The 23,067-nt window shown below is 36.8% G+C and overlaps 1 non-coding gene across 1 annotated transcript; it reads right to left on the bottom strand.

The window, feature by feature from the left end:
- Positions 1–22,318: 22,318 nt before the first annotated feature.
- LOC145565927 (small nucleolar RNA R71) lies at positions 22,319–22,425 on the bottom strand. The gene has a single exon (XR_014095277.1). It is a non-coding gene; the product is annotated as a small nucleolar RNA R71 (small nucleolar RNA).
- Between the last annotated feature and the right edge of the window lie 642 nt (positions 22,426–23,067).

Raw genomic sequence — 23,067 nt, 5'->3', positions numbered from 1 at the left:
GTGCAAAGTAACCAACTTACACAAACTAGTGTGTAAGATAACAATTCATTCCCAAATTTACACAAACAACTGTGTTGTTTAAACCCTTAAACAAAATCTTACACAAACTAGTGTATAAGTTTTCCAAACAAATCAACAAAGTCAATGCAAAATTGACTGAAAAAGCACTAAAAGTACTGAATTAAGGGAAAAAGCGCGAAGTTTTACCGCAGTCTACCCCCTTTGAAAGAAACGAGTTATGTCCCCATAACTCCACTCAAAGCAACTCAGACAACTTAAGTCATTCCTTTCTCATTCAATCCATGGTTAGACCATATTACTTTCAACTTATTGACACCCTTGTTGCGTGTACTTGCCGTATAACCAATCCTTACTCAATTTATACTAAGAAGTCATGAGTGAGCGATAATTAGTACTCGTGGAATAATCAATACATCAATCTTACTTAAATCATTCCATAACATTCGTTTAATAAACAAATGTTATGCATTCTTTGTGTCAAGAATCCTTACAAGTTTTCTTGTAAGTTCAACATTGGTCTAACTCAATAAATTCGAGATTATAATCGCACCACTTTTCTTAACTTGGGACATATGACAACGCTTGTACTTTACAAAGGCCGTTGTATGGCTAGTCTATTAGCCACCCTTACCAATCCTTTCCCAAATCTCGTATAAGCATGAACACTTTGGTCTCTAATTCTCTTCTTTACAAATTTCATGGCTCGTATCTGGGTGAAATTTTTCCTTGTCCACAACTTTAAATATTTTCTCTATAACGTTTAAATCCGTGTAACTCATATGATTGTTATGCACAATCCTGAGCTTCACTTTAATATCACTCGTCATATTGTAACTTTACGTAATTGGGGTTTTGAAACCTTTATCCTACTTACGTTACTCAACAATTTGACTTCTTCTAATGAAAAATTTCAAATTGTGTCATGTCTATGCTTCTAGCACAAAGACCGTTATTATAATAATTCAATGAAGTCCAAAATGCCTCTCCAATCTCCTTAAAAATCCATTATAAAGGCCCTTAATATATCTTTTATCACGATATTTATTTCCAAACGTTCACCCAAGGTTCTTGGCAGACTTCTTTAAAATTTCAAAAGAGCTATGTCGTTTATGACAACATTTGTATGTGCTCTAAGGAGCTGTAGGACTTTATTAGGTACTATATGCAGAAAACATGAATCATATTCATAAGCACCTAAACCAAGATTGCATGCATAACACACAAGACATATAATCATACCTTTGAAGCGTAAATTCCACGTAGCTATTCAATCGGCAAATCAGGGAGAGAATAGAGCCCCAAGCGTTGCTCCTCTACTTAGTCCACGGGATTAGAACGAGCCGTCCACCAATACTAGATTGGTCGAGTGAAAGGGAAAACTGCGATCACCACCTTTAACGGAAAACTGACCACCGCACGAACCACCACCACCACGAACCACCAACACCGGCGCCGAGGGGAGGAGAGAGTTGTGAGAGAGAGAGAGAGAGAGTATGAGAGGGGTTTGGTCTCGTGTTCGGTAATTAGGGTTTGATCTTACTGATCACTGAATTGTTATCTTCAAACGCTAGGCACCTAGTCTATATATAATCCCTATTACAATTAGACTAGGTTACGAAGCCCAAACTCCTCCATACTACTCCATATGGCCGGCCATACTAGGGGATGAGGCCCATCATGGGTCTCGTCCTCTCGTGCTCGATCTAGGCCCTTTGTGTAACCTTATAGGATCCGTCCAATTGGGCTTTGGCCTATTTTACTAGCCCAAAGATCGTTAGTACCTCTAGCTATGATATAACGACGACCCAAATGAAGGAACTTAATTATCTCCATAATTTGATCCATTTATATATCTAGTAATTGCACATGACGAAGACATAAATCCTTCAATCTTCCAGTTGTCCGAGACAACTCTACAATATTCAAATTCCATAAATCAATATGTGTCGATTTGATAATATGATTGCATCACATGTCGAGATCATATTAATCTATAAATTGTTTCTTGAAATCTGAGTTAGAATTACAAAACCAAATGATAACTGAGTAATGCATTTGAACACGGCCACGTATTTTCAGAATTCTCCCTCTTCAAGCGGCCATGACGTATTTCCTAATTTAATAGGTAGACTCAACCCAATCTTGTGGCAACCAAGGCTCCCACTCAACTTTTAAAGTAACCAGGATACATCCTTTATAGTCTCCAGTTACGGGAAGACATTTGAATGCACCACAGTCAAACCTATCATTGAATGAAATCAATGTTCCACTCATGTCAAAGGAATCCATTAATATATTTGAAAGTTCTATACTTGAACTTCAAAGTAGATCAATAGTTCAATCATGCATCATTCATGCATATTCATGTGATTGACCGAGCATCACTATACCCCTATAGCCCATGAAACTGAGCTATCCAATCAATCTTACACGCTATTCCATTTATTGAAATCATTTATGTCCGTTTTAATGATTTTAAACTAGGAACTTAAATAATGTATGAATTTTGTTCACCTGTGGGGTTTCATTCACCAGGTCATCAACTTGATGAGCCCATCAATTCATAATTATTTTGGACATTTTATTTAATTGTAAAAACCATAATTAAATAAGAGAAATAATAATTTCTGTTTTAAACATAATTCTGCAAATTGATGCATCACTTATGTAATATGTATTCTCAAAACATACACAACTTAAATTACATAACTTGCTTCAATACAAGACTTTAATATAACTCTCATACCTTAGTCTATGGAAGGGGTTTAGTGATTTCTCACTCATAATAAAACTTTGCAGATCAAGACCTCTCGCTGGCCAATTATCTCATAAACGATGTGATATCTCATATCTATTTGTATTCCTCTTTAACTACTATTTCTGTAGCTAAATACACATATACTAACATTGAGTATGCCACAGTGCTCTGCTTCAAACACTTCAAGCTCACTGTCCTTCCCCATTCAGACACAAATATGCATCTAGATCAACATCTAAAATCATCTTGTCTGTTTGGAAAACTTGCATCCGTATAACCTTTTGACAACTAATTTTCTTTTGCCACTATTAAACTAGAAACATTCCTTTAGTCCTTCTTAAGTACTCAAGGATTTGCTCTTAGTAGCTTTTGGTATGCTTATCCCGAATTTGCTCAGAACCTGCTACATATGCATAAAACATATGCAACATCTTGCTTATACATATCATGGCATACATAATGGACCATTTTGAAAAAGCATAAGGTACACTATCCATACGACTCAACTCTATTAGCTTTTTGAAGGCACTGAGTTTTACTGAGCGTAATACCATGAGACATGGGAAGAGATCCTCTCTTAGAGTCTTGCATCTTGAACTTGTCAAGCATCTTATCAACATAAATCTCTTTATTAAGTCCAATCATTCTTCAAGATTTACTTCGTGAATTTTGATTCCCAATATGTATTCAACATCTCCTAAGTCTTTCATATAGAAACAACTTCTTAACCATCACTTGATTGAGTCAAGCATTGAATGTCATTTTACAAGAATCGTATGTCAACTACATACAAGACTGAGAAGACCAATTGCTCCCACTAAACTTTGTGTCTCTACAAGATTCCTTTTCATTCTTTTAAGGAAATCAAACTGTTTGATTGCCTAATCAGAAGAAATGTTCCAACTCCCTGATGCTTACTTCAATCCATAACTGAATTTCTGAAGTTTGCAAAACTTTCTAGGAATTTATGGGTTTCAAAACTCTTAGGTTGTATCATATACATACCCTCCATCAAGAACATTTCATGAAGGCGATTTTGATACCAACTGCTAAATTTCGTTATCGAAAAATTAGTAATCACTAGAAGAATCCGAATAGGCTTACGCATCTAATAGGTTTGACCCCATTTGTAAGACTATCATGGACTAACACACCTTTAAAGACATGGAGTCCATTCTGGATTTCATGGCCTTAAGCCATTTCCTGAGTTGGCACTTATCCAAAGCTAGCTTGTAAGGCATGGGTTCCAACCATTCCAATAGGAAAATTTTAGAATCCACATTTTACCAGAATTTCAACAAACTGTTTGTTTTGATCCTAAGTAACCTACGATAGGTATGAGCAATAATAGACTTATTCTCTTCAACTCTTTGAAGCCTTTCATTCAAGTGGGACGATAGAAGCTTCGTTAGTTGAATTAGCTTGCTTCGACACATGATTCGTCAAATTAGCTGATTCATGCGCCTTCGTCTCTGATGTAGTATTATCCACATCCATTGGTTGCTCGTCTCGAATCTCTTCGAGATCTTACTTTACTCCCACTTGGCTTTGTAGAAAAAGATTTCTTTCTATAAAGAAACTATCGCGAGCAACATACACTTTGTTATCTACGCAATTGTAGGAATAATAACTTTTAGTTTCCATGGGAAAAACCCACGAAGAACTATTCATGTGATTTAGGGTCTATTATGTCATCTTTGTAAACATTTTACATAGATTTCATAACCCTTAATCCTGTTTAGAAAAGATAACTTTGGAACATTTCTAGTCCATAACTCTTATGACATCTTTTCTACTGCTTTGGTTAAGTTTTCTGTTTAGTATATTCGCAATTCGTTGTTCTAATACATATCCTCAAAATGATATTTTGTAAATCATTAAATTTTGGATCGAACCATGGCAAGCAAAGTTTGATTCCCGCTTTCAACATACATTTTAATTGTAGTGTTCCTAGATTGTAAATTAATTCAACAATTCCTTTAGATGATCATTAATTTTGAGTTAAATATTTGTCACAAAAATCATATTGTAGTGTTAATTATTCATCTTAAACTGATTTTACATTTCATTTTGGAATTTTGAACATTTCAATGATTCCAACTTTTACTTCATTAAGTAATTATCGACATATTTACTTAAATCGTTAATAAAAGCAATGAAATAGTTAAATCTCTTTGCTAATTCTTTAACTTATTGGTCCACACACATCATATGTATGAGTTCCAAAAGGTCATTTTAGCTCTTTCACCCTTTCAACTAAAAGGCAACTTGGTCATATTACTTTATCAAGCATGACTATTAATTCTCAAGTGATTCATAATCAAATAAGAACAAGAGTCCATCCAATTGTAACTTTGGATGCGCAAATGGTTTATGTGACTTATCCTTACTTTGTTATAAGTAAGTTTATTTTGAATCATCTAATTTTACTTTTGTGATCTACTTATATCAATGTTATAAAATAAAATAACTCATATCTAGCAAAAATGAAAACAATTTATTATCTTGGTCATGGATCAACAATTGTCCAAGCCAAGTAAACCAAATCAGTATTTAAAAAACAAAACCGAAATATTGTCTCATCAAAACTGGAAATTGTCTAAAATCATGATAAAACTAATCAGAAATTAAAACTATGAAGCTATTTCTAGCCACTCTAATACTTCTAGTACACCTTCAAGCTCCATCTCCACTCTAGCCTCACTTCTTTGCAGTTTCTGTACAACATGAATAATGTTAGGCATTGCAACTTGATATCACATACCTAAGTGAAAGCTAAAAATGTTTATAACATAATACCCGAGGTTGATGCTCCATTCTTCTTGAGGAATTCAAGGTATTTCTAGCAATCGCGCTTCCAATGCCCTTTCTTCTTGCAGTAAAATCATTCACTTTCACTTGCAGCCTTGGACTTTGGAGTCGCCTTGGGCTTTTCAAGAGCCTGGCAACTGACTTGCCCTTGCTCTTAGCACTAGCCTTTTGCCCCTTCTTTTTGAACCCCTTTCCCTTTTGAATCATAAGAACTTCTTTCTTAGGTTCCTTAGAGATTTGCTTTTCAGCATTAAACAGCATTGCATGCAACTCATTCATAGTCTTTGCAGCAATCAGACATATTAAAGTTCATGATAAACTGGTTGAAAGTTTCTAGAAATGAGTGGAGAATGATGTCTGTTGCCATCTAATCATTGTATGGGTGCCCTAATTTCTCCATATTTTGAATAAGGCCGATCATTTTGAAAACATGATCATGAACTGTGGTACCCTTCTCCATCTTACAATCCAGAATCTCACGATGGAGCTCGTACCTTTCAACTCTCGCTTGTTTCTTAAACAAAGCCTTGAGTTCTTGCATTATGTTGTATGTATCCTGATCCTCAAAACGCTTTTGAAGACTAGGCTCCATGGTAGCAATCATCAAACAAGTGATAGGCATAGCTCTCTCATGAGTTTCCTTGTGCTTTTTGATCTCTGCCGCAGTAGGATTTTCTGGCAAAGGTCCTGGCAATGGGGTGTCAATGACATACTCTCTACCTTCAGATTTCAGAACAAGTCTCAGCATTCTTTCCCAGTTGGAAAAGTTATCCCCTGTCATCCTATCCTTCTCAAGGAATGGTCGAAGATTGTAAATGTTGTTGTCATTGTGATTATGGCTACCCATCTATGTCAAAATAAGGCAAAGTTTAACAATTATGTTTAATTAAAATTTAAAGTACCATAAACGAATTATGTAGGTAACTTTAAAGCACTTTATTCAACATTAATTTATCCCAATTGAATTTTAAGTGATTCCAAGATCCTTTATTCGTGTAATAGTTGACAACACTGAAGCCCTACCATCAAGAATTACATTTTCAAGGTGAGTAAACTCTTTACTGATTACAACTCTTGTAATTCTTGGCTGAATAATTAACCATCACATGTTTAATTATTACTCTTTGTTTCAAGGTTCTAAACTCTTTAGGTAAACTTGTTGAGCATAACCAATTAAATATGTAGAATGTGATCTACCCCAAATTACCCAAGATAACAAGTGACACTCTGCTGAGGCCAACCCATCACTTATGATCTAAGGATTGTTGGGTATCTAATTGGAAAAGCAATCTCAATGTTACTGGGACTTAGATTTATTATGTTGTGATTATTTAGTGAACTCTAGCGCATCATCAATCAACATAAGTAAGATCTAACATGCATAAAATAAAGCATGACATAGTATGGCCCCTTAATCCTAAGAAAACTAGAATTGAAAAGCTCCTACTTGAATCTTCATGGATCTCCATCCACCTTGCTCCTTGGGCCTTTACTTCATGGGCTTCTTTAGAATAACATTATTTAAATAACTAATCTATTTACTTTAAATAAAAGCTACAAAAATACTCAACGGCACGCAGATCGTATTTAGATTACAAAAATACATCACGATGCGCAGATCAAATTTAGAATCTATGGGCCATACTAGTCTATATATAGCAACATAATATCATATATTATATAAAAGTGCCATATTATAAATCACTCAACATTCTTGTCTAAACTACAACATCGAATGTTCATAATTAAGTCAATGCATTTCCTAAAATATCTTATATTTTAATCGTACTTAGATAATATCATATATTATTCATGACCAATTATAAAATATCATATATTTTAATTTAGGCATGACATAGAATCAAATCATTTTTTAATATAGAAAGATAAATTATATTTAATATTCCATGATTATCTTAACAAATTTAGGAGATTCTATCCTAATTACTAGCCAATCAAATAATTTTAAAATCAATCATATCTGTAGACATCTAAAAATGTCTTCCCAAAACAAAACCCGATGTTGAACAACCTTTCACCGCCAATATTGGTCGGGCTGAGTATTTAATATTTGGAGTGCTTAAATCCATGTTCAATCCAATACATTTGATAAACCAACTCAATCCTAAGCCCATTTCCCCAAACCATAACTTATTTTCCTCTTTTCGTATCCACATCAAAAAACCAAGAGAACCTTATTTTGTAGCCCTATAATTTTGATCCAACTATTATTTGGTTGAATAGGCCTTTCAATAAAATTTCCAACGGTATATCATAAGCCCAATTCCAACTTAAAACGAAGAGGATATGAGCAAAACACTAAACTCGGCCCAAAACCGACACCTTTTCACTAAAACGACCATATCTAAAAATCTATAAATGATTTTGACCTGATTCTAATTGGGTTAGAAAGTAGACTTGATAAAATTTCCAACGATATATTATATGCCTTATTCTGATTACGGATCAAAAGTTATCATAGTTTTAAAAACGCATAAAAAATTGAAATTACCGCGCAACAGTTTAAAACACTGCTCCACGATATTAGCTGACTTGGCACGGTACTTTGTACCATGACACGGTATTCTTCACCGTGTCACGGTTCTTTTTCCATGTCTTTTTTTTGTTTTCTCACACGCTTATGAATTTGGACGCAATCTAGGAAAACTGTGCACTGTGACACGGTATGCAATACCGTGCCACGGTGGACTGGGCCGCGTCGCGGTATCCTGTGCCAGGTCACGGCACACATACTGTGACATGGGAAATTCTTGTGTGCTTTCTGCGTACAAAACCTCACGCGTTTTCTGAACTTAGCCACATTTTTGGTAAAATTGTCTGCCGGGACACGGTTCTTTTTAACGTGTCACGGCAGACAGTACTGTGACACAGTGTTCGGTGCCGCATCACGGTACACATATCGTGTCACGGTGCTTAGTTAGGGTTTTCTCCGCGGCTTTATCTCTTCTAGGATTTTGTGGAGTCCCCCCTGTTCATTTCCTCTATAAATACCCCCTCATTTCTACAGTTCGGGGCACAAAATCATTCTCTCTTCCTCTCTTATACACCAACAAACCTTCTCTCTTTTCTCTCTGTAATACCCCGTATTATTGAAACGTAATTTCTAATAAGTGTTCTGTTAAAAAGGGTATTTTAGTAATTTAATTTACTATTTGAATTTTGGAGCCAAAATGATATTTGAATTTTGGCGCCAAAATTATTTTAAAACTCAGTAAATATTTCGGATTTTGGATAAGATTTATTATCCATTTATTTTATTTTAAAAACCGGATTATTTATGTATATTTCGGATATTTTAATTAAACAAAATTATATTTTCTTATTTAATTTAAAAGGGCCGAATTTCCCTAATTAATTAGCTAAGATATTCGGATTTTCTAAGTAGAAATTCTGATTTTTCTTAGTTAAATTAATTAGTGAATAATTGGTATTTTCCTAATTAATTATTTTATACAAAATATATTATTTACACAATTATTTAAAGCCTAAAATCTAGCAAAATAATTTCCTAAACACTACTAATATGGTCCGAAAATTTGGAGCTATGGAAGCTCAAAAAATTTCGGCCACTTTGTTTGGATTTTGGGTGATTTATTTTGTTAAATTGTATTTTTAATTATCTCTTTAAAATCTCTTATTTTCCTTAATTTTATTTTTCCATCTCACAAAGATTTGATCGTCTAATTTTCCTACCTTATTTCATCTTTGATTATTTCCCAAGTAATCTTCCTTGCCATATCATTTTTCATGACAAATATACCTTCCATATTTTATTATACATAATCACCTTAATATCAAAACTTTCCATATTTCTTTCATTCACTTCTCCAAGTAATTTCTTTAATTCATTTTACCATAATTCTTCCCACATTCTCTTGCCATAATTCTTGCATGAGCTAGCCTATAAATACCCCTTCATACCTCTCATATTCTTCACACCAAAAACCCAATTCTCTTCTTCTCTCTTATTCTTCTTTTCCCTAAACCTTTTCATACTTTTCTTCTCCTCTTTTCATACAAATATCATCCCGTTTATATTTGAAGCCAGTTTTCGAGCACTTCTGGTCAGTTTTTGGGGGTATTGACGTTTCACAGAAGATTGTTCCTCTCGAAAAATCCTTGAGTTTAGGCTCAAGAATTACCCAATTCGGAGTTATATTGAAGGAGCTATGACCTCTGCAAGTTCTACCTATTCTTTCCAACGAAAATTCAATTCTCTTTAATCCTATTCCTTTATCTTCTTCATGGTTAGTTTTCTAAAATACAAATACTTATTTCAAAGCTATAATTTTATATTAAAGTATTATTTTAAAAGAGTTTTATAGTCCATGCACATTAAATTTGAGTTTATGTTGTGATAACCTTATGGTTATGTTATTTGCAAGGTGTATTCGTGATTGAACTTTGAAAGTGCGAAGTGTTGATTGATATTCGGAATCAAGGTTCTTGAAGTTCTTTTTGTCTGGTTTTTCTAGCAAGGATCAAGGTACGTTTAGGTGACTAGATACCTTTGAAGTGATTAGTTTGAATAACATGTTTTATATGATTTTATTGGTGATTGAATTAAATTGATTGAATTATGTTTGGAGGTATTGATTTTAATATTTAATTTATTTTAATAAAAGTATTTTGAATGATTGATTTTTAAATCATGTTTTGAATGGTTTGAATTACTTATCGTGTTTAAATAAAGGAATTGATTTTAAAAGGTTTGTTGAATTAAATAAAATGTTTTTCAAGGAAGAGTTATTGATTTTGAAAAGTTATTAATATGAGATTTTATTCTCAAGTATCTATTTAAAAGGTTTTGATTTTGAAAGTATGTGGAATTATTAAAAAGGAGTTTGAATTATATTAGAATTTATTGGATATTAAAAGGATTTATTGAACCATTGAATTATTATTATTAATGCTTTATAAGCATGTTGGTAATCCCACTATGCGGATTTGGTTTATTGATAAGGCCTTGGACTTTGTATGACCGGGTCTTTCCTCAAGAATAGCCTTGTAATATAAGGAGACTAGCTTGGGGGATGTGCACACTTGGGTGAGGAATTGGATTAAAAGAAATTGGTTCTTAATAAAGGAATTGGTTTATCAACTATTATTTTGAATATTGAATCATTGGAATCGGTTTTAGTATAATGAGTTTGGAATTTATTGGATTAATTATTGGAATTGATTTTTAAAGCATGTTTGCAAATAAATTGAGTTTACATTATCTTGCACTTATCGTACTTAGCATAATTTGCTAATCCGTATTTCCTATTTCTTTTGGTTCGCTCTGTTTACCTTAATGGTAAGCAGTGTTGACTAATTTCAGGTGGAGTCAATGATTGAGCATGTTGAGTCGCGGGAATGGTTTCACCTAGATTAGGAATGTTGGTCTTTATGTTTTATTTTGAGTACTCATGACAATGGTTATTTTTATGGTTTAATTAATAAAAGAGTATTGAAGTTTCCGCTGCAAAGTATTGGTTTTATTTAGTAAGTTTGGTAGCCTTGCGTAATCACGCGGTGGTAATACGCCTAAATCTATCTCCACGGTATAATTATATGTATTTTTCTAGTAATACCGTAGAGGGAGATTTGGGGGTGTTATACTCTCCCTTGCTTAAACCTAGTTTCTAGCCTTCCCTATTCTTCCACCATACATCCCTTAAGCACTCCAAGGAGTCCATACAACACTAGAAGTTTTATACTTAAACCAAGGCGTGAAAGGTAGAATTAACTGAGGGTTTGGACCAAATCAACTCTACTTTTTATTTAATTTAATTTCCATTTGATTTATTATTTATTGAAGTTACTAACAATTTATTCATGATTTAGCAATTCAAGGAAACGCGAAAAGTGAGTAATTAATCACTGAATTACTCTTATTTTTATTGCTAGTATCATGACAGGGTTATTATTCTGATTTGATTTGACTAACAATTTATTGTTAAATTGCTTCCAATATTAATGTTTATTCTATTGTTATTATGATCACCATATTGCATGTTTAATGGGAATATGTAATTGAATATCATGCCTAATAAGATAATTTGGACGACCGGTTTAGGTTCCTTTTTAATCTTGTTGTTAATTGAAGTGATCACTAATAATTAGAATTATGTGTGCATTAATATTCAACCAATTCAGCATGATAATAGTTTGGAGCGAATTGAATATCTTGTTTGTATGCCTTTGAGATCGCAGAAATTACTTTTCACTATAAGAATCGAGTAGAGGCTAATACGGGCGAATGTGACTCCATGACTCACTTCGTACCATCATCCTCGATCCTCCTTTCGTGGTTCCGAACCATATGGAGTGAGTAATTTCATGGATTATGAATGGGGTGTAACCTTCATGGGTCAATCGTTGTTTCCTATCGTTGTTTCTTAATCGTGGTTTCCTTTTATGATCCGTGAACGATTTACAAGTTCCTTAAAAACTTGTTGGCGGCTCCCTACTTTCCTTGTCCCTAATCGTTGTCCCTAATCGTAATGTCAATTCCCACTTCATAGGAGTGCCAAGAATATTCACACATGCTTAACGTAGGCACACTTCGAACGACGCCTACAATTTGGCGACTCCACTAGGGAGGATTCTTGGTTATTTATCGATTTGAGTGATCGGTATTTAATTAAGAAGAGTGGATGAGACTTGAAATATTCTTGAATCGTATTCCTGTGATTAAATTGGGATTTTTGCATAAGCACAGACGTTTTAACGTCGCTTTTAGGTCTGTCCCATAGGAAAAGTTGAATAACCTGATCTCGAACGAAGAAAACAGAGGCACCAGTCAGATTTCCTGCCGTGTCGCGGAATACTGACACGGTATATACTGCCGTGTCGCGGCAGTCCTGAAATTTTTCCAGTGGTATTTTCTTTTTCACAGTCAGCTTCCTTTGATTTTTCTGAAAAAACGTATGTGTTTTACATACGTCTTAGCCCTGGGGGATTTAAGCTCTATCAACCCAAAAATGCTCATGGCAATAAGGGTTCATCCGAGTTATTAAATCCACCCAAACCATGGAGTCGAGTTTGATTTAACCTTAAACTTGCGGAGCCGCCCGTTGGCATACATCCTCAAGGGAGGCTGCCTTGCTAACGAGTCCAAACTCTTAACCATGGTACCCTTTTGACACCAAATAGACCTGACCATAGTGGAACATAGAACTTGACCTTAGGTTGCGAACTCTTCTTTGCATCATTGTGCCACGTGTCTTATGTGTGTATATTTGATCGTTTTGATCCTAACCTTAACGATCTTTCTTTGTCTATGGTGGTTTATTTTATGATTAACGAATGCCAATGGACCGTACTCACTTAGTAATTAGCGCAAACTCTAAAATTAACAAAAACTAAAAAAAAACACACAAAAACACCTGGAACTGATCACCGTGCCACGGTAAAAATGTCGCATCACGACAATCAGTGCCGTGTCACGGCAGCTTGTACCGCAACACGGTAGAGTTTGCCCTGTCACGATAGTATCACCGTGCCACGGAGCCAAGGTTTTAGTCCAGTCAGCTCATATTTTAGTCTTCTGTGCTATTTTGGGTCCTTGCATCAGTCATTTTGGATACCGTTCACATGTCTAGCCATACGATCATACCACGAATCTTATAACATCACTTGATCACTCACGAGTCAACTATTAGTCCACACACTTCCTTTATTTTTCGACTCGAGTCGCACCATGTCGTTTATGATCGTATAATAGGTTCATACACCTCCTTTTTTCCGTCATAAAAAAAATGAGTGGAGTTTGTCTCACGTGTTTTCAAATGTTTATATTTCACTCTTCATTTCCCGATTTGATCAGTGCGTCAAACCATTAAGTGAATTGATTTTATTTCATAGTACTTGGTCAAGGAGCAAGGGTAGATTGGTACGGTTCGAGTCATTACCGCATCAACCTCTTAGACCTAAGAGGCGTTCAAAGAAAACTTCGCCATCTCCAAATCACTCATCACCTTCAAACTACTTTCAGTTCGTCCTAATGGCCACTAAGGATGATATTGAGAACATCAACAAATCCATCAAGGTACTATCTGCGATGATGCAAACCCTTACCACTAGGGTCACTACCATGGAACAAAACAAGGTCGCTGTTGCTACTCTTGATAAATTGAAAAAGCAGGTGAGCAAGATTTCTGAGGATTTCACTGGAACAAGCTCCTACTCCTTTGGATATGAAGGATAGACTGCCTGAGAAGTTTTCCACTGCTGATATCCCCAAGTTCAAGCCAACTGACAACCCAATGTTCCATCTGAAGGCGTTCTCTAAAACCATGGCCCTCAAGGGATTGGATGTAACACTTTTCCCTACGGTGTTCCCTCTCTCCTTAGAGCATGCTTGCCAACAATGGTTTTATTCTCTAGATGCCAAGAACATCGCAACTTGGCAAGATGTCACTGAAAGCTTCATGAATCGTTATCTAGAACAGGTGGAGGGAAACAACTACACTCTTGGTAAGTCCCCCCAAAGAAAGAGAGATGGTTCGCCTCTTCATCTAGAACCTAACTTACAAGTACAAGCAACACATTAGGTTCTTGCCTTTGACCACTTTTGAAGCTGTGTATGACATTAGCATCAATATTGAGGACGAGCTAATAAAGACTGCTAGTAGTAACAATAACAACACTTGGAAAAATAAGAAGAACGACCTTCCTTCTTCTTCGTCTTCTAAGCACGAAAATACTACCAACAATATAAGCCAAGTTGATCTCAATGAAGTGTTAGCTCTTGATGCTCCATTGCCCAAGAAAAGGAGAACTTACACTCCTTTAGGAATGACTTATGATGCGGCCTTTGATCGCCTTTACGGCCAAGGTTTGATTACACCTATTGGGCCATTTCCAGAGCCAAAACCTGAAGAAAGGAGCGCCAAATGAAATCCCAATGCCCACTGCAAGTTCCATCAAGGAAGGGGCCACACTACTGAGCAATGTTGGAGTTTGAAGGACGTTATTCAAGGTCTAGTTAATGCCAACAAACTTCTTGTCCCTCCAGGAGCAAGAGAAGATAAACAACAACGAAAACAGGCGCGCGGCGAGCCCTTCGTGTAGGATTTCATGATCTTTTTTATTTATTCATTCCCTTTTACCCATTTAATTTTAGCATAGATTTCCCTTTCTGTTATTTGATCATCGTGTTTGTTTATTCACCATCAATATATGAGCAAATTTCCTTTACATCTCTACCATAGCATTTCTAAAAAAAAAAGAAAAAAAATTGCCGAAATGAACACTTTTGGGGACAAGCGAACCATCTACAGCCTACGTTCGGGGAGAAGCGAACCATCTATAGCCCATGTTCGGGGACAAGCAAACCATCTACAGCCCACATTCGGGGACAAGCGAACCATCTACAACCCACGTTCGGGGACAAGCAAACCATTATCATTTTAGTGATCATCTCCCAAGCGAAGACGATTGACAGCACAAGATTCTCGATATACAGAGACTTGCAATCTCATCATCAGACAAGTTTTTCCTCAAGCATGGAAAATTGTCGGTCGTTGCCACCTCTCAAGGAGAAGAAGTCAGCAATTTTATCATCTATTAACATTCCTCCATCATGGAAAATATCACAGCAATCTTCATCCGATGGATATCTTCAAGCTTAGAAAACTACCTAATTTATTTACCACCGATACACTGGCGTTAGATACCTATTCTATCCCTTTATTCTTTTATCTGTGGAACTAACATTAGTCTGCAAGTATCGGCATATACAGAGTGATTTAGGATCACAGAACGTCTAAAATCATTCTTCGTCCCAATCGACTACTTTGACTATCATTTTCAAAACTGTCGTTTCAACAAACTCAATCAAAGTAGGGGCTTCTGTAGACACCTAAAAATGTCTCTCCAAAACAAAACCCGATGATGAACAACCTTTCACCGCCATTATTGGTCGGGTTGAGTATATAATCTTTGGAGTGCTTAAATCCATGTTCAATCCAATACATTTGATAAAACAACTCAATCCTAAGCCCATTTCCCCAAATCTTAACTTATTTTCCTCTTTTCGTATCCACATCAAAAAACCAAGAGAAACTGATTTTGTTGCCCTATAATTTTGATTCAATTATTATTTGGTTGGATATGCCTTTCAATAAGCCTTTCAACGGTATATCATAAGCCCAATTCCGATTTAAAACGAAGAAGATATGAGCAAAACACTAAACTCGGCCCAAAATCGACACCCTTTCCCTAAAACGGCCATATCTTACAATCTAAAAATGATTTTAACCTGATTCTAATTGGGTTGGAAAATAGACTTGATAATCTTTCCAACCATATATTATATTCCATATTCCAAGTTACGGATGAAAATTTATCATGGTTTTAAAAACGCGTAAAAAACTGGAATTACCGATCAACAGTTTAAAACACCGCACCACGTTATAAGCTAACGTCGCACGGTGCTTTGTACCGTGACACGGTATTCTTCACCGTGTCACGATGATTTTTCGTGTCTTTTCTGTGTTTTCTCACACGCTTATGAATTTGGATGCAATCTAGGAAAACTGTGCACCGCAACACGGTATGCAATACCGTGCCACGGTGGACTACGCCGCATCGCGGTATCATGTGCCATGTCACGGCACACATACCATAACACGGGAAATTATTGTGTGCTTTCCGCGTACAAAACCTCACGCGTTTTCTGAACTTAGCCGCATTTTGGGTGAAATTGTCAACCGCGACACGGTTCTTTTTAACGTGTCACGGCAGACAGTACTGTGACACAGTGTTCAGTGCCGCGTCATGATACACACACCGTGTCATGGCGCTTAGTTAGGGTTTTCTCCATGGCTTTATCTCTTCTAGGGTTTCGTGGAGTCCCCCCTGTTCATTTCCTCTATAAATACCCTAATTTCTGTAGTTCGGGGCACAAAGTCATTCTCTCTTCCTCTCTTATACACCAACAAACCTTCTCTCTTCTCTCTCCCTTGCTTAAACCTAATTTCTAGCCTTCCCTATTCTTCCACTATACATCCCTTAAGCACTCTAAGGAGTCCATACAACACCCGAAGTTCTATGCTTAAACCAAGGCGTGAAAGGTAGAATTAACTGAGGGTTTGGACCAAATCAACTCTATTTTTTATTTAATTTAATTTCCATTTGATTTAATATATAGGAAAAATTGACATTTGCTATAAGCGAAAGCACCCTGTGTCACATTTGCTACCCATTTAAATTTTATTTTACTTTGCTACCACCTAAAATCACATAATTAAAATTTCACTACCACTAACGGAATCTTAACGGATTCCGTTAAGTTTATTAAAAAAAAAATTAAAATTTTAAAAAAAATAAAACAAGTAACCCAACCACCCCTCCACCTCACTGCTACCCCCTCCCCTTCCCCCCTGCCGGCGACCAGCGCCCAGTGCTTCGGTCGGCGCCGGCGCGAACCCACCCCCCTCTTTTCCCCCACCCTACGTAGCCAACCTCCCTTCCCTTTCCCCTTTCTTGTTGCCCCGACCCCCACCCTAAATCGGAAACAACCTTTTTTCCCCTCCCCCCACCAGATCGGTTCTCCTCCCCATTCTCTCCATCGAAATCGACCCCCTCCCCTTCCCTTACCCTTTTCGGCCATCCCTAACCCTAAACCACCACCCCAAAACCACCACAAGAGAAACCCTAAAATTTGTTTAGGGTTGTTTGGGGCTGGTGGTTTAGGATTAGGGATGGCCGAAAGGGTAAGGGAAGGGGAAGGGGGTCGATTTCGGTGGGGGGAATAGGGAGGGGGGGCGATTTCCGGTGGGGGGAAGGGAAAGGGGGTTGTTTCCGGTTTAGGGTGGGGGTCGGGGCAGCAAGAAAGGGAAAAGGGAGGAGGGTTGGCTGCGTAGGTGGGGGAAAAGGAGGGGGTGAGGTCTCGTCGGCGTTGGCAGGGGGGAGGGGGTGGCAGTTGAGGGGATGGGTGGCAGTGAGGTGGAGGGGTGGTTGCAAGGTGGTTGAACAGTGGCTAAACCCAACTAACGGAAACAGTAACGACATAAGTCATTTGGTAGTGAAATATATATTTTAGGGATTTGTGTGGTAGAAAAATAAAATAAAATTTTAAACGGGTAGCAAATGTGACACAGGGTGCTTTCGCTGGTAGCAAATGTCAATTTTTCCTATTATTTATTGAAGATACTAACAATTTATTCATGATGTAGCAATTCAAGGAAATGCGGAAAGTGAGTAATTAATCACTTAATTACTCTTATTTTTATTGCTAGTATCATGATAGGGTTATTATTCTGATTTGATTTGACTAACGATTTATTGTTAAATTGCTCCCAATATTAATGTTTATTCTATTGTTATTATGATCACCATATATATTGCATGTTTAAAGGGAATATGTAATTGAATATCACGTCTAATAAGATAATTTGGATGACCGGTTTAGGTTCCTTTTTAATCTTGTTGTTAATTGAAGTGATCATTAATAATTAGAATTATGTGTGCATTAATATTCAACCAATTTAGCATGATAATAGTTTGGAGCGAATTGAATATTTTGTTTGTTTGCCTTTGAGGTCGCAGGAATTACTTTTCACTATAAGAATCGAGTAGAGGCTAATACGGGCGAATGTGACTCCATGACTCACTTCGTACCATCATCCCCGATCCTCCTTTCGTGGTTCCAAACCATACGGAGTTAGTAATCTCATGGATTATGAATGGGGTGTAACATTCATGGGTCAATCGTTGTTGCCTATCGTTGTCCCTTAATCGTGGTTGCCTTTTATGATCCGTTAACGGTTTACAAATTCCTTAAAAACTTGTTGGCGGCTCCCTACTTTCTTTGTCCCTAATCGTAATGTCAATTCCCACTTCCTAAGAGTGCCAAGCATATTCACACATGCTTAACGTAGGCGCAATTCGAACGGCACCTACAATATCCTAATCTAATTATGGGATAATCACATTATTTAACTCAATTATTATCCTTTTGGAATATGCTTAGAATATCCTAACAAATCTTATCCAAAATTAACCACTTTAATTATGGATAATTACCAAAATTATCAACTTAAAATTGGATAATATCAAATTAGTAAACTTTTAAAAATTTGATTTTATCCTAAATAAAAGATTTTCATATAAAATAAAACTGAATTTATCCCAAAATAAATCTGAATTTATCTTGAAATATTTTCAAATTAGAATTTTTTTTTTGAAAAACGTGCACCAATCACACCGGCCACCGTAGTTGGCTAGCCGAGGCTAGCCACGGTTGCTGGTTGCCTTTTAAGCAGCCACTGCTGCAAGAGCAGCAGTGTGGTAGTAGCACCTGTAGTCTTTGTAGGCTACCGTGCGCGGCCATCCTGGGCTAGCCACGGTGGCTGGTTGCCTTACCGTAGCCACTGCCAGAAGAAGCAGCAACAGTGTGGCTGCGGCAGCACCTGTGCAATTCTTGCACGCTGCTGTCCATCCACCCCCGGACCACCTGCCCTCCCTTCCCCTCCCTCTCGTACCGTCACCTGACAGTCACTACACCACCCATCCATGACTTCCGGCCATCTTTAATAATTTTATTAAAATTTAAATTAACTTTTATTAAAATTAAATTAAATCAGTCCAAAATTAAAATTAAATCCCATTCAATCTTAAAATTAGGGTTCATCATAAAATTAATCCCAAATTAATTCTAACTCTTAAAATTAAATTGTTGATCATACATAAAACCTTTTTATGCATAAATCAATCCAATTAAAATTATGAAGCATAAAACAAATCTGATTAATTCAAAAATGAAGCAAAAAATCATATTTTTGGGCTATGAATTTTCAAAAAATTCGAAATTAGGGTTAGGGTGTTCGAAATTTTTAAATACTTTAGGGCTTATTTCGGTCCTTTTCATGGCTATTTTGAGCATAATTAAATCGCATTTAATCAATTCCAAAAGTTTAATCACATTGAATATAACAATTGAACCATAACTAAACTAATTTCTCCCTCTTAATTGATTATAAAATTATGAACGTGGACTTCAAATAATCGTATTATTATAATCAAGCGTGTTGATGCAAGAGGCTAACTGATACCACTGTAGGACGTTATTAGGTACTATGTGGAAAACATGAATCATATTCATAAGCACCTAAACCACGATCGCATGCATAACACACAAGACATATAATCATACTTTTGAAGCGTGAATTCCACGTAGCTATTCAATCGACAAATCAGGGAGAGAATAGAGCCTCAAGCGTTTCTCCTCTACTTAGTCCACGGGATTCGAACGAGCCGTCCACCAATACTAGATTGGTTGAGTGAAGGGAAAAGCCGCGATCTCCACCTTTAACGGACAACCGACCACCGCACGAACCACCACCACCACGAACCACCAACACTGGCGCTGAGGAGAGAATAGAGCCGTGAGAGAGAGAGAGTATGAGAGGGGTTTGGTCTCTATAGACACCTGATTGTGTCTCCCAAAAAAACCAAACCCAGTGATGAATACTTTTCATATCAATGATTATCGAACGAAGTGAAATGTGAAAGAGTCTCATGAATGCTCCTGTTTTAATAAAATGCTTCTTTCTGTTTTTGAAAATATTTCTTTTCGTACCCTATATATGAAAATGTCCAGTCAAGTTAATTTTGGTCCATGATAAGGGTCCAATAATAGTGTAGTTGGATGGGTGATATGTCCATTTTATATAGTATTTTACCCCCGTCCCTTGGTCATAATTAGTAGTGTTTTTGGCTCTTTAGAGCCACTTTCGTTACTAATATGTGTTTTCTAGTGTTTTCGTAGTTTTGGTTGAGTTTTGTAGGGAATTGCACCTTTGGAGCATTTTCCCGGGATTTTATGAAGCAACTACGAGCATTGGAGGAGCACGACCGTCGTTGAAGCCCAAGGCCGGCTAGATCCATCGAGCCGGTGATTAAGGGCTCGGTATCTGGAATACCGAGGTTTGGACCGAGTACTCAAGACCCGAAGAGGAGATCCGGATTGGGCCGAGGAGTCGAGCCCAATCGGAAGTCCAAGGCCTCGAGGAGCCACAAGGGCCCGATCGGGCAAGCATAGCCCCGATCGGGCAAGGCAACGCAGCACCAAGCCTCGAGTGCTAGGCGCGCCCGATCGTGCGAGGCCTTAGCCCGATCGGGCGCGTGTTTCTGGGGAGTTGAGTTGTTGAGGCACTTAGTTTCTAATTAGGATCGTTATTTATTTTCGTTTAAATACGTTTTAGGATGGTAATTTTTCACTTTTTCCTTTTACTTTCTCTCTCTACTTAATATTTTCTCTCTCTAGACTTTTCTCTCTACCTTACTCTTGTTCTTGATTACTTTGTAATTCCGCCGTCTTTGGTACGATTTCATTTTCAATTAATTTCAGTAATTTCTTCCTTTCAATTCCTTATGACTTGTTTTATTACTTTGCTTGTTTTAGATTTAATTATGTCCGAGTAATTTAATTCTAGGGTTTATGGGGATCCATAATTAATATGAAGGGATAATTTGTTATTGTTGATTATTGATATTTCATGATAATTTCTTATTGAATTGTTTTAATTCTTTGCAATTGGATTATGAATCGAGCAGATGTAATTTGATTGTGAATGTTTAGCAATATTGAATTGATGAATCGAGCAGATGTTAATTTAATGTTAAAGGCTATTTTCAATAGGAACTTAGATCTAGTAAATTGCGAGAGCCTGTTAGATCTATGTTGGTTAATAAATTGCGAGAGCCTGTTAATCATGTTATCCGTGCAATGTTAATTAATTGATTGTTATGTTTTATCCCGGAATATTAATTATTGGTGAACCTATGACCCTAGGCCTTCTTATTATCGAATTTCTCTCTAAACTTAATCTCCGTAGTATAATTTCATATTAAACACAATAAATTGGTTACCTTAATAATTTAGATTATATTAATTAATTAGGAGTAGAAAGACCAGTTTTCCTGTGGATTCGACCCTACTTCCCTATCTACTTTAGTTAGAGGACTTAGGTATTACTTTTGATTAGGGGATACGACTTTACCCTGTCAAAATTTGGCGCCGTTGCCGGGAAAACGGTTTTATTTTTATTTCTAATTGTTTTTATAGTCTAGATTATTTTCTTTTTGCCTCAAAGGACATTAGTTCTTTGAGGTAGTTCTAATACCTGTCTTTTTAGTTCTTTGTTTATGCCCAGGTGTTCCAGATCAGGTTACATTCCATTCGATCCTGAGATCGAGCGCTCTTTTCATAGACAGAAGAATTTTTATAGGCAGATTCTGGCAGGTTCTGGGAGTAACGATATTCCTAGAAATCCATTACCTAATTCTAGTGATTCGAAGCACTCTTTTGATTCAGAACTAGAGATGGGTACACCACCTCCACCTCGCAAGCTCAGTGATTATTCGCAGCCGTCCCTGACGGATTTTCCACATCTTTCTCCTACACCTGATCTCGAGGGAGTCCAGTTTGAGATAAAGCCCCAGTTTATAACGGTGATAGAAAGAAAGCAGTTCTGTGGAGCTAAGGGTGAAGATCCTAATCTTCACATTGCGGATTTCTGTCAATACTGCAACACTATTAGGCAGAATGGGGTGACACAGGACCAAATCAGGGAGATTCTTTTTCCCTTTTCTTTATGTGGAAAAGCTAAATTGTGGTTTAATGGTTTGAATAGAGTTGCACTTGGTATTGCTAACTGGGAGACACTTGCTTTGAATTTTTATAATAAATATTACCCTACAGAGAAAACAGCTTTACTGAGAAGCGCCATTCAAAACTTTGCCCAGGAGCCAGATGAAGCATTATATGAGGCTTGGGAAAGATTCAAGGATCTGCAGAGGGAGTGTCCCCACCATAACTTGGCAAAGTGGCAGTTAATTCAAGTTTTCTACAATGGATTAGGGAATGCATCAAGGACAATTTTAGACTCCGCAGCTAGCGGTAGATTTATGAATCTTAATGTTGATGATGCAGGTCAGGTTATCGAAGATATGGCAATACACAATTCCCAATATGGGAATACTAGAGGTTATGCAAATAAGGGCAAGCACCATGTTGATTCAGTAACCCTTATGCAAGCCCAGCTTACATCTATTTTCCAGAAATTAGATAATCTTAGTACTACTATTCCTATCTGTTGCTAATGTTTCTGCTGTTACTAACAATGCTAACGATGCTTTCTGTGAGAATTGTGGAAGTGTAGGTCATTATGAACAAGATTGCAGGAGTTCAATGGAGCAAGTTAATGCTTTCCAAACTTACAAGCAAAATAACCCATACTCCAACACCTACAATCCTGGCTACTGGAACCATCCCTACCTATCTTACCGTAGCACCAATGTTCAAAATCCTCCACCTCCACAACAACCACAACAAGCACCCCCTCCACAGCAGAAATATTACCACCCTCATGCTAACCAGAAAGCCCCAGCACAAACCCCTACTACATCTTCTGACCCTGCTTTGTTAGAAATTAGAGTAATGCTGACCAGTATGCAAAAGC

This window comes from Chenopodium album, chromosome 10 (genome assembly GCF_948465745.1).
Source record: "Chenopodium album chromosome 10, dcCheAlbu1.1, whole genome shotgun sequence".
In the NCBI taxonomy this organism is placed as follows: Eukaryota; Viridiplantae; Streptophyta; class Magnoliopsida; order Caryophyllales; family Amaranthaceae; genus Chenopodium; species Chenopodium album.
Note: the sequence above shows the minus strand (reverse complement) of the source record. Positions and strands in the feature narration are given on the sequence as shown.